General features: G+C 47.8%; 2 long non-coding RNA genes across 8 annotated transcripts in view; one reads left to right on the top strand and one right to left on the bottom strand.

Annotated features, from left to right (window-relative positions):
- Nucleotides 1-332: 332 nt before the first annotated feature.
- Nucleotides 333-10,151, bottom strand: LOC141495962 (uncharacterized). 2 transcript variants are annotated; one of them, XR_012470914.1, is made up of 4 exons: nucleotides 9,936-10,151; nucleotides 8,658-8,745; nucleotides 7,822-7,984; nucleotides 333-4,034 (listed from the first exon to the last, which is right to left on the bottom strand). It is a non-coding gene; the product is annotated as an uncharacterized LOC141495962 (long non-coding RNA). The 2 variants fall into 2 exon arrangements; XR_012470913.1 differs by lacking the exon at nucleotides 9,936-10,151 and adding an exon at nucleotides 9,224-9,652.
- Nucleotides 9,415-11,814, top strand: part of LOC141495940 (uncharacterized) — a 21,020-nt gene continuing 18,620 nt past the window's right edge. For 4 of the 6 annotated variants that reach the window (XR_012470906.1, XR_012470903.1, XR_012470901.1 and 1 more), the window contains exon 1: nucleotides 9,773-10,096. This is a non-coding gene — a long non-coding RNA (uncharacterized LOC141495940). Of the gene's footprint in view, nucleotides 9,605-9,772; nucleotides 10,097-11,814 lie in introns of those variants that run through there. The other 2 variants (XR_012470902.1, XR_012470905.1) reach the window with 2 other exon arrangements.

Here is an 11,814-nt window from a genome sequence, read left to right as displayed (position 1 = left end):
GATTGAGGCCTTCTTCCCTTAGCTTGGGGGGGGGGGGGGTGGAGCTAATGAGTCCTTTTGCCTTCAATCAATGATGGGCTTTACCTTGAGGTGAGGTCATTCCTCTCCCTATTGTCAGCTGGGCTGGTTCCTCTGCTCACACAGCTGTGCCTGAGGCAGAAATAGTCTGCAATTGTTTGCTCTGGGAAGAGGTCTCAGCCACAATGGAGGCATGGACTCAGAGTTCCTCAGACCAGAGGAGGCCAGGGATGGTGTCCACAACTCTCTTGCACTGGAACCCACCCCCCAGCCCTGTTTGCAAGCTCCAGAGGGTCAGCGCACCTCTGCTCCCTAGTTGACTCAAGCCCCCACCATCTAGTCCCACTGCTAACCCAGCAGGTCTGGCAATCGGTCTCTCAGCCTCCCCTGCTCCAATTCAACTGCTAATCTGGCTAATCCAGGGCCCTCCATGCCCAGACTCACCCATTGGAATTTGTCCAATGCCGCTGAGGGATATAAATCCTGAGGTAGATGTTCCTTCTCCTGGCTTTTCTTTCTGGGTTTTGTGGGTCAGATTTCTGTTAAGAGTTTTGTTTCAAATGATAGATGGGGAAAGATCAGGAGACTTTAGATCTGTGCCTGTATTCTCTCCGCCATCTTGGCTGGGAGTCCTCACTGTCATTTTTTTTTTTTTTTAGGTTTTTGCAATGCAAATGGGGTTAAGTGGCTTGCCCAAGGCCACACAGCTAGGTTCACTGTCATTTTCAATGCTTTTCTAACAGTCTACCAACAAAGGGTTATCTCAGGGTACTTTAAAAGCATCAAGGCCTGAATATTCTTTCATAGCCCAGCCCCTGTCTGATCCTGGATATCTCTGACTTTGTGAAATACTTCCTCACTAAGAATGAGATGTTCAAAAGCACATATCCTAACAGACATGCTAGCCATTTTTAGAATTCCCCTACCTATTGTTCCCATTCCTCTTTCTCCCATTCCCCCACTTCTTTCAGAGAAATATTGACCAGAGGAGATTGCTCAGACTGACCAAACAACAGAAAAAAGATGCAAAATAGCAGCACTGAAGGAAAGGTAAAGGTTTTATTGGAAGGATTAGCATGTCTTTTCATTGGAAAAATGATTTTATCTTCCAAACCTTGCTTTTCCCCTTCTCTGCCTTAAGAATGAATTTTCTCCTTCATGTTTTTGGGGTAAAGGTGGGCTGATTAGAAAGCTGGGAAGTTTGATGCCTCACCAAATTTGTTTGGATAGTTGTCTCTCCCTATTGCCAGTGGTAAAACAAGGAATACAGATATACAACTTTGTAGTAAATTCTGTATGTGACTATCCAGATGAGATGGAGGGAGCAGTGAATTCCAGCTTTCTATAGGAGTGACACCACCCAATTGACAGAATATTCTAGTTCAATGCACTCATTTCATTTGTATAAATTTCCTTCAGAAAGAAATCAACCCACAGCATGGCTAAAATCCACCATCTCACATTCTTGTCAGAGGCAGGGCAGGGGCCATTGATGTACCTGCTACTAACCCCTTGGATGCTTGCAAAACCCTCAACTCTCAGCAGAACATGGCACTATACATGACTAAAGTCAGAGGACTTCTTATTGACATTTTCAATGCTTTTCTAACAGCCTACCAACTAAATAATGCAGGGTATGTTAATGGATCAAGCCCTGTATAAAATTTCAGATGCCAGCCACTGCTTTATCCTGGTGTTCTATGAGTTTTTCAAACACTTCCTCATTAAGTATGAGGAGAAAAGGACACATCCTGTGTCCTAACTGACAATACTAGAACATTAAATATTTCCCCCTCCTTTTGTTTCCATCCATCAATCCCCCCATTCTCTCAGAGAAGGATTGGGCAGAATGGTTTCTTCAATCTCATTAAAAAATACAGACTTGCTTTTCTAGCCCATTATTAGTTGCCAAACTTAAGGTTAGAGAAATGACTAATTAACTTTATTCTTCTCCTTTCTGCAGGACTGGACATTCTTCTGACAGAAACTGAGTGGGCTCCAGAGAAAGCCAACAACAGCCACTTGTCCTAGGCCAGAGTGTTCAAACCTGGCTGTTGGCCCCTTAGGCCTCAGCTATATTAGGCCTTCCTCACTGAAGCCAGAGAGCCCCAGGAACCAACCTCAATAGCCCTTTCTTCTTACCCTGATATTTAAGGGTTTTTTTTCTTATTATCATCTGCAATCTCCCCCCCCCCCCAATCCTAACCATTGCCTTCATTCCATTCAATACAAATCCTAGGTTCTAGCCTGGACAGAGCTCACCAGAAGGAGGTTGGGAAGGGGAAGGCAGAGAGAAAAATGAAAAGGGGGATCTTGAAGGACAGTGAAATGAGGAGGCAGCAAAAGAAAAGCTGAATTCAAATCCTGACACAGTCTTCTACTACCAATCCAACTTTGGAGGGAGTGACTTCATTTCTCTGGACCTCAGTTACCCCCAGCTGTATTGTGAAGGGATTGAATTAGGTTTGACCTTTACAGTCTAATGAGGCTGTAAACCTGTAGTTCTCCAGAATTTGATTGGGACATTGACTGGGATGCTAGAGGAAGAGGGGATCTCTGGAGATATTTAAATATACTGTCAGCTTCTCCACTGGCTGGGACCCCAATTCCCTTACTCAAATTAAGTCATGAGTATTGTCTGAAGAATCCTACTTCTCTGGGGACTTTGAGTTTTGAAGACTGATGTTACCACTGGAGAATGAGAGGGGAGCTGAGGAATGGAGTCTGGCCTCCGGCTGACTATCTAAACAGTCAACACCAGGACAGGACAAGCAGGACATTTCCAGGCTATATAGAATGTCTTCAAACCTCCCTACAGATACCAGTGGGGCCTGTCTGGGGTACTGACATCAAAATCCTAAATCAAGACAGCTCCTAGGTGGTCATAACTGAAGATGCCCCCCCCCTCACAAAGTACACCATTCTCTGTAACCATTAACAACACATTTCAACAGAACACACAAGTGACTTGGATTACTCAGGTCTGCTGTCAAATGAGAAGGCAGGGGCCACAGGTCCCACCTCCCCCGCTAAGCTCTGAACACCAGATGGGGCTCCTGTAAACCAGGCCTGCAAAATCCCTCAAGAACCATCACCAACCAAATAAGACTCAAAGCCCAAAGCTCCCTCCCCACCCATTTCAAGACCAAAAGAGCTGTGTGTAGGATCTCACAAATTCCCTCTTCACCCCCCTCTCCTTCACAAGGAAATCATTCCATAACTTGCTCCCTGACAGCTGTGTCAGACAAGCTGAAGGAGCTGGAGGGGGGACTGTAACTCAGGGAGTCTGCTCTGGACAATATGCCTCCAGTCAGTCAATAACACTTTTTTGCCAGTCAAGTGTTAGCTGTTTCTTGCCAATGCTCACTTTTCCACAGGTCTTTTTTAAACCTCAGTCTGAGGGACAGAGACTGTGTTCTCATGGCTTGCATTCAGATGTTTGGTTCCTACTTAAGATCGGGTCAATAAATGTCTACATAAAGAGTCTGCATGGTAAAGCAAAGGTCAAGAAACCAAAAAGCCAAAAAGTCAAAAAAATTAAAAAAAAAAACCTTAGCACAAGCCCTTCTCCTCTCAAGAATCCTGAAGTTCAGAAAAAGACTGTATCTATAGATCAACAAGACATCTACAGATATAGATATGGACATATCTAGAGGTCATCATTCACAATTGAACACAGTGTGCAAGGTGGCTGGGTCACCCAAGGGGAAAGCCCCAAGGAAGCAGAGGAAAAGTCTGCTGTAGAACAGATCAGTGGCCTAACTCCTGACAAAGACCTTCAAAATACCATTTGGCCAGATGGTTGTTTCCTTTACAATCCATGCACTCATTTACATATTTCTTTAAGCTTTCATACAGGATAAATATAAAGCATGGGCTGGTCCTGCTACCATGACCATGAAGCTGGTGCCCTGAATGACCCTCCAGCAGCCTTCTGTCTGGCCAATGTGTTGAATAGTCCCGAACACACTCTGGTAATGCACTTTGGGTTCCCGAAACATATTCTGCATTCTGGTCTGTGTGGAGAAGGAGAGGAAGCATGGGGTTAAATGATCCTGGAGAGCTACCTTTAAGAAGCTCTTTAAGAGCCTCATTTGGTCAATTCCCCCCAAACACACACACACACACCTTCCTTGAAAGATGAGGAAACTAAGGCCTGAGGTCCCTTCTTCTAGCTCTCACCCCCCCTTTCCTCCTGGTTCAGCTCCTCTGGGATCCCCATTCCTGACATGAAACTCCTAGGAACCCAGGAGTGCTCCTCTTCAGCCTGTTTCCCCAGCCCAGTAACATTCCCTTGCACCCCCCAATCTTGAAGTCATCATGTTCAGGAGAACTCAAGTCCTCTAAAGGTCATTCTAACCAGACTAACAAGGGGACTGGAGAGATGTTACCCAATCCCAACATCAGAATTCAATTTTGTGCAGAGAGAAATGACGACAACGACAATGTTGGCTTCCACTTATATAGCATATACTCTTTAGGACATTATACTAATAAACAGGGGCAGAAATGAAGCTATCCTGAAAACTCATCGGTAACACCACTGTTTTATACTCAGTATCACAGACTGGACCATTCTCCTGGCCCCAGAGTAATCCCCGTCCCCAAGTGCCAACACACAGGCCTGACCTATGTAGCTAAGAAAGCAATCCAAACTTCAACTCCACCTTCACAAAACCAGCAGCTGGCAAATTCTAGAGAGGACATTCCAGCATTAGAAACAAGGATGGGGGAGGGGGAGGGGAGCTGCTGGGAATCTTTTACAGGTGAGGAGACTGGATTCAAGAGGCCCCAGTGACTCACCCAGGTTTATACAAGTTGGCTGGTTAGCTGGCAGGCTTCCAGTCAGCCACACTGTCCGCTAGGCCTGGCCTAGCCTGAGCAGCACAAAATCACCACCTGTTTCCCTGCCTAGTTTGCCTGACCCATAGTTTTATATGCTTCAGAATCCAGATTCAAATATATTTAAAAAATAGATGAAGGGAAGAGGGAGGGAAAGAAGGAAAACAGGGAGGAATGGAAGGAGAGAGACAGGAAAAAAATGGGAGAAAAAGGGGAAGGGAGGAAGAAAGAAATATAAAATGTAGGACAAGAGGGGAAGGAGAGAGGGAAGGCGGGAAGGAGGAAGGAAAGGAGGAAGAAGGGCTCCTTGGCCTCCTGTCAAAATTGGTGCTTGAACTCTTGGACTAGGACCACTGCCCCCACCATGCTTTGCCCAATCAGTTCATGTTGTGAAATCCAAGCTGCACCTTTTCATGCTACATGCTCTTACTGACATTCTCTTCCCTCGATGTTATTGGAAGTCTCAGTCCAGGAAAAGGTCAAAGCCACATCACCCTACCTGGAGGGGGATACCCAGCCAACACATGCCTTAGGCATGGCAAAGTGCTGCCCAGCCCCACTGAGTTCTGGCTCTCATCTTCTCCAAGCCAGACTTACTCCTGGGCATCCTACACACTAGGTTAGGTCTAGGCATCAAGGCCAACAAACAAGCCCGAAATAAAAACCTCTAGCCTTGGCTTTTGATCCAGCTGGAGATTCAACATGATGTGGCTACCTGGTCAGCTAAGATGTTCCCCCTCCCCCCCACAGTTCTTCCAGGTGTTAGAACCAAAACAGAAAGAACTGGGTTCAAATTCACATCACATACCTCCTAACCATGTGACCATGCTCTGAAACTCAACTTTACTTATCTGTAATATGTCAAAAAGAATGGAAATTGCCCCAAGAGTTCAATAAAATAATGCAAGCCAGGCAAATTGAGTTCTTATTCTCTAAGAATTATCTCCAAAATAACAGTTGACCCTCCACAGCTATATGACCCTGAGCAAGTCACTTCACCAGGGCCTGCCTCAGTTTCCTCTTCTGTAAAATGGAGATGATCCATGAAAAATTATTTATAAAATGCTTCACTAGCAGCTTGATAAACTTGGTTCTTCTTTTCTATTATGGGGATGAGGAAAACTCCCACAGAAACTGCCCAGTCAGGCATTTCAGGGTTCTGGAAGGGAGTTCCCAAACTAGTTCGTGCAAATACTACCTCCCACTTCTATCCATTCCCAGGGAAAATCCAGGGGGTCCTGGAAGCTGAAGAATCCCAGCTCTGCTCCTCACTACTTCAATGGAACTTTCCTCTGGTGGGCACTAGAACCCTGGCAAAGAAGAGCAAGAGGCAACTAGTCAATCTATCATCTGATTCTTGGGACTCATGGCCAGCATGACAGGACAGCTGAGGACCCTGACTGCCAAAGGGCCTGGAGAAGCCAACTGCCTAGCAGCCTGACCACACCAGAACTCAACATCTCAGGCTAATGAGACTCAGAGTATCCAATTCCAAAGTGGCAATGCCATCTTATCAGCCCAGGGGAGAGCTGGCATATCAATCAACAAGTACCTATGCATCAGAGAATGGGGTAGAGGAGGATAGTGGAACCCAGAATGTAACTGGGATTATCAATGAACATAGGATGAAAGCAAAAGCTGTCCAGTCCCTGCTCCCATTGAACTTCTACTAGCACAAAGGGTTTTGATGGCCAGAAATAGTAATTCAAGTCAGGGGTATAGTGACCTTGTAGTACAACACTCATATAATTAGGAACCTAGTCATTCCCCAATAAAGAGGTGAGCATCCATTGGCAACTTGACCAGTCTTGTAAAATCACCCCCTTCCCCAATCATCTGGAGAAGAAACATCTCTCCTGAAACTTGGCCAGTTTCACCTTGAATCTTCTGAGTTCAGAGTCACATAGCAACTTGGCACTCTGCCTTTCTTGTTTAGAATCTTATAATTGCACAAGCCTTGCTCAGAGTCCTTTGGAATCTCACTGATGGAGAGGATGCTCTGCCTGGGACCCTTCTGATCCAGACTATAAAAGGGGCTGTTGAAAACTGGGGTTCCCCAGCCTGAGGTATCTTCCATGTGTCTGTGCTCCCTGGATCCTGCTTGTTTGGTTGTCTTGATTATCTTTGATAAAACTTTCTATCTCTCTTGATTATCTTTGATAATGTTTCCTATCTCTTTCATTATCTTAATTGTATTTGTTATACTTATAATACTATTAGGAATCATTTGCTATTGTTGTTGCAAGCTTCCTTTGCATTTACCTCCATTATAATAAAAATAAAACCACTTCATGTTTTTCCCCTTTTGGAGTGTCTTACTGTAGGTGCAAATCTGAACTAACACCATTATTCACAAACAACCCTGGTAAAAAAGTTGCATAAACTTACTTCCTAGGTTGGATAAGAGACCCCACCCTGCTAAGACTTTACCAAATGTCTACCTTTTTGCTTGTCTTTACCCTCAGTACTCTTTGGGGATGGTAAAAAAATCAAAAACAAAATCACTCCTTCCAAGGCAGTGGATGACTGCCCACCTCACCTCCAATTACTGGATAGAGGATGGAGAAGCAAGGAGAAGGGAAAGGAAGGAGAGGAGAGGAGAAAGGAAGGGGCTTCTGTGTTTATGAGGCAATACAAGCCAGAAGAGCTCCAACAATGACTAATATCTTGGTAAACTGGGAGAAGGGCTGTGCATTGGCATGCTATGGGCAGGAAGTTCATGGAGAAGCAAGTGCCCCCCCCACCTCAATCTGGGAGAGACTATAGAAATAGAGGGGAAATGGAGCCCAGAGAGGGTAAGGTGTTTGGCCAAGCCCATCCTGACCCCAAATCGGGGGTAGCTTTCACCACTTCCTCATCTCCCTTGGCTCATCACCATCTCTAGGTCTTTGGGCCTATGTTCCACTACACCTTCTAGTATGTCCACCTTCCAAACCTCTGTTTTTCCTTTTAGAAAGGCACCTGTATCAGCTTTCTTCATCCCAGTCAGGAAGGTCCAGGTTCAAGTCCAGCCTCTGACACATACTAGATATGTGATCTTAGAGAAGTCATTGGTAACCCTTAAGAACTCCCAGGCATGTCCTGGAAGAAGGTACTTTCTCATCACTTTGCATGATGTTTATACCTGGAAAAAGAATGTAATTTTAATAGTTTTGCATGCTCCCTGAGGGCATAGACTGATTCCTGTTTGTCAAGTTTCTCTACCAGCAGACACAATATACACAGTAGGTACAGAATAAATGATCACTCCTTCCCGGACTTGTTCAGGTGCAGCCCCCAATCTCAGGGGGCCGCCCCCTCCATAAGGAGAAGAAGCTATTGAGGAGAGTGTTGCTCAGTGATGAGTGTTATGGGTATGGGGGTAGGAAGAACAGACTGGCAATGGTACAAACCATTAATCAACCAGAAATTAGTAATCACCCCTGACTAGCTGATGATGCTCATGGTAGGCCCAATCTGCCTGGAATTTGCTCCTCCACCTATCTACCTGCCATTCTCTACACACTCTGCCTGGTGTACTCATGATTTGAAACAAGAGGGCCCATCAGTCCAAACCTACACCCTGTGACCACACCTAAAGATGCTCCTGACCACTGGGTCCAGGGGAAGGGGAGAGCCTGGTGAAGTGCCCTCTCCCCATCTAAGCTGGAGAAGAAGTAAGAGCTTGAGAGGACTTAGACAATGAATTCAGCCACTGCCCTATGTGGGGCCCTACCAGCCCCCCTCCCCCCAGAGTTGGCAGCCTAAGAAGAATAGATTCCATTCCTACATTGTACTTTTATCACCATTCACCTCACCTGATCCTCACAACATTGAAGTTGACATCATCTGTCCCAAGCTTACAGATGAAATCGTTGTGGCTCAGAGGACTGGGACCGTGGTCACCTAGGGAGACAGTGCATGAAGTCAAAGCAGAACCCGCATCTTCAAAAGGTTGAGGAACTTGAGAGCTGACTGGCCAGCCAGTCCCACCACCTCATTTTACAAATGAAGAAACAGGCTCAGAAAGGGAGTGAGTGACTTGTGGTTACAAAGCTATCAAGAATCAGAAGCCTCCCTGATTCTAAGAGGGAAGTAAAATAGTAACAAGTGCCTCTGGGGGTTATGGAGAGGATAAAATGAAAGATTTGTAAGTCGTCGTCCTCGTCATCTGTATCTAATAGGTGCAATTGGAAAGGGAGAGAGTGGGAGGTGTGTCTGGCCCCGAGTGGCATAGGAATCCAAGCCTCACAGCTCTGCCCGCTGCTCCTCCCAGGGTGCCCTCCACCATTTCCAGGTTCCGAAAAACCGCTTGCTAAGAATCGTTTGCAGTGTTAACTGGATGCAAATACATCGGCACCTACAGAAGTCATGAAGGACTTACGGAGAATAATGACTGGCAGTCATCATCTCCAGCTGAAATGTGAGGACTCAGCCTCTCAGCACCGCGGACAGCGCCGGGAGGGGCGGGGCCGCCGCGCCGCGGGACTGTTGGGCTACTGGGGGCGGGGCGTCAGGGCGAGGGGCGGGCCTGACAGCAGTCAGCCAATAGCGCGGCGCCGCTGGCCCTGGGCCCCACGGGATTGGTGGGCGCAGCCCCGCCCGTCTCCCGCCTCCTCCGCTCCCGCAGGTGGGGCCCCTCGACTTTGGAGGCAAATGTGGGGGCTCCGCGGGGCCCAGCACTTCTCCTTGGCGGGGGCCCCGGCTGCAGGTGGGAGGCCCTCGGAGGGGCGGCCCGGGCCGGGGCGGCCCCTGGAACATTCCGGTGGGTCTTGGGGCACCGCGTGGGGGGGGGGGCCCGGCCCTGAGGGTCCCTGGCTGGGGAGCAGCCCCGGGGGTCGGGGGCTATGGGGGCGGGGCACTGGGGGAGGGGAGGGACGGTTGGGGCAGTTGGTGGGATGGGGGAGGGGCGGCCTTGGGCGGTTGGGGCAGTTGGGGAGGGGAGGGGTGGGGGCGGGGATCTCGGGGAGGTGACCCCGCAGCAGCCCACCCCCGGAGGCCGGCCCCTCCCCGCTGGCCCCGAGTCTCCAGGGGCCCGGGGCTGCCGCCGCCCCTCGGGCCGGGGTCCCCGGGCTCCCCCTCGGCGCCGAGCTCACGGGGCAGACGCGGTCCGCGGCGCCCCCGGCCCGGGGACACGCGTGGGGGGCCGGGGGACGCGGGGCACGGAGGCGCCTCGGAGGCGAAGCTGGACCTGGACCCAGGCTGCGGCTGCTGTCCTCGGGCCTGACCGTGACGTTGCTCTGTGAGATGGAGCGAGGTGTGTGTGTGTGCGTGTGTGTGTGCGTGTGCGTGTGCGTGTGTGTGTGTGTGTGTGTGTGCGTGTGTGTGCGTGTGTGCGTGTGTGTGTGCATGTGCGTGTGCGTGTGTGTGTGCGTGTGTGTGCGTGTGTGTGCGCGCGCGTGTGTGTGTGTGCGTGTGCGTGTGTGTGCGTGTGTGTGCGTGTGTGTGTGCGCATGTGTGTGCGTGTGTGTGTGTGCGTGTGCGTGTGTGTGTGCGTGTGTGTGTGTGTGCGTGTGCGTGTGTGTGCGTGCGTGTGTCAACACACGCAGAGGATAGGCGCCAGCATTAGCTCCATCTCAGAGGAGGAAACTGAGGCTTCCAGGACTAAGGACAAGTTGAGCTCCTCAGATCAGAGGAGCACTTTTAAGATGCTCTTGTCATTAGCCATAAGCTGCTGTAGTTTATATTCTATATTCTCTGTGTGTGTGTGTGAGTATGTATATATATATATATATATATATATATATGTACTATGATAACATAGCTACCATCATATCCATCTTACAGATAAGAAAACTGAGGCCATCAGGAGTAAGGACAGTACCTCAAGTGACTTTCCTTGGTCAGTGAGTTGGTCAAGGAGCATTTAAGAAGCTCCTATCATGAGTCTCTAATATATAGATGTGTGTGTGTGTGTGTGTGTGTGTGTATGTGTGTGTGTGTAATAGAATATATAGTAGCATATGCTAAAGTCAGGAGCATCTTAAGTTCTCCTTGGTCAATTGAATGAGTTGGGAAGTGTTATTCTTAGTCCTGGTAGCCTCAGTTTCCTCATCTGTAAGATGGAGGTATTCATGGCACCTATCCTCTAGTAGTGTGTGTGTGTGTGTGTGTGTATGTGTGTGTCTATCTATGTATCTGTATCTATATCTATATAGATATATAGATGGAGAGACTGGAGAGGGAGAGAAGACAAATGTAGCATCCTGGGCAAATGACAAAGGCTTAGTTAGAACTCAGACTATGTAAAGAGAAGGGGGGACAGAGTCTGCCATTGAGACGATGGGGGGTATGGAATGGCAAGCAAAAGAATTGGGACTTCCAGGCTGGATACAAGGTGGGTCAGGGTCTAGTAGCTGGGGGAAAAAAATCTTCTCTGGGCAGCTGAGTGCTGAGAGAATGAATAGAGTGAAATGTTCCCCCAAGTAGTAGATTTGGAGTCAAGAAGACCTGAGTTCAAATTCAGCTTCTGACTCTCATTACCTGTGTGACCCTGGGCAAGTCACTTCACCCTGTTTGCTTCAGTGTCCTCATCTGCCAAATGAGCTGGAAAAGTAAGTAGCAAAGCACTCCAGTTCTTTGCCAAGAAAACTCCAAATGGGGTCAGTAGAATGTCAGATATGATTGACTAACACTGGCCCAACTAACATCTCAGCCTCATTTTCCTCATGTGTAGGATGGAGATAACGATGGCACCTATCTTAGTATGTATAGATCTACATCTATATAAAGAGGTGCCATCGTTATCTCCATCTTACAGATGATATAGAATATATATTAGCTTGTGACTCATGATCAGAGCATCTTAAGTGCTCCCTGACCAGGTGACCAGGTGAGTGATCCAGGAAACTCGAGGTGCTGTCCCTAGCCCTGGTGGCCTCTTCATCTATAAGATGGAGATAATGACAGCACCTATCTTAGTGTGTGAATATATTTTACATGTATATGTGTGTATAGATACATAGACATAGTAAT

This window comes from Macrotis lagotis, chromosome 1, assembly GCF_037893015.1.
Source record: "Macrotis lagotis isolate mMagLag1 chromosome 1, bilby.v1.9.chrom.fasta, whole genome shotgun sequence".
Classification (NCBI taxonomy): domain Eukaryota; kingdom Metazoa; phylum Chordata; class Mammalia; order Peramelemorphia; family Peramelidae; genus Macrotis; species Macrotis lagotis.
This window is presented reverse-complemented; position numbering and strand designations above follow the sequence as displayed.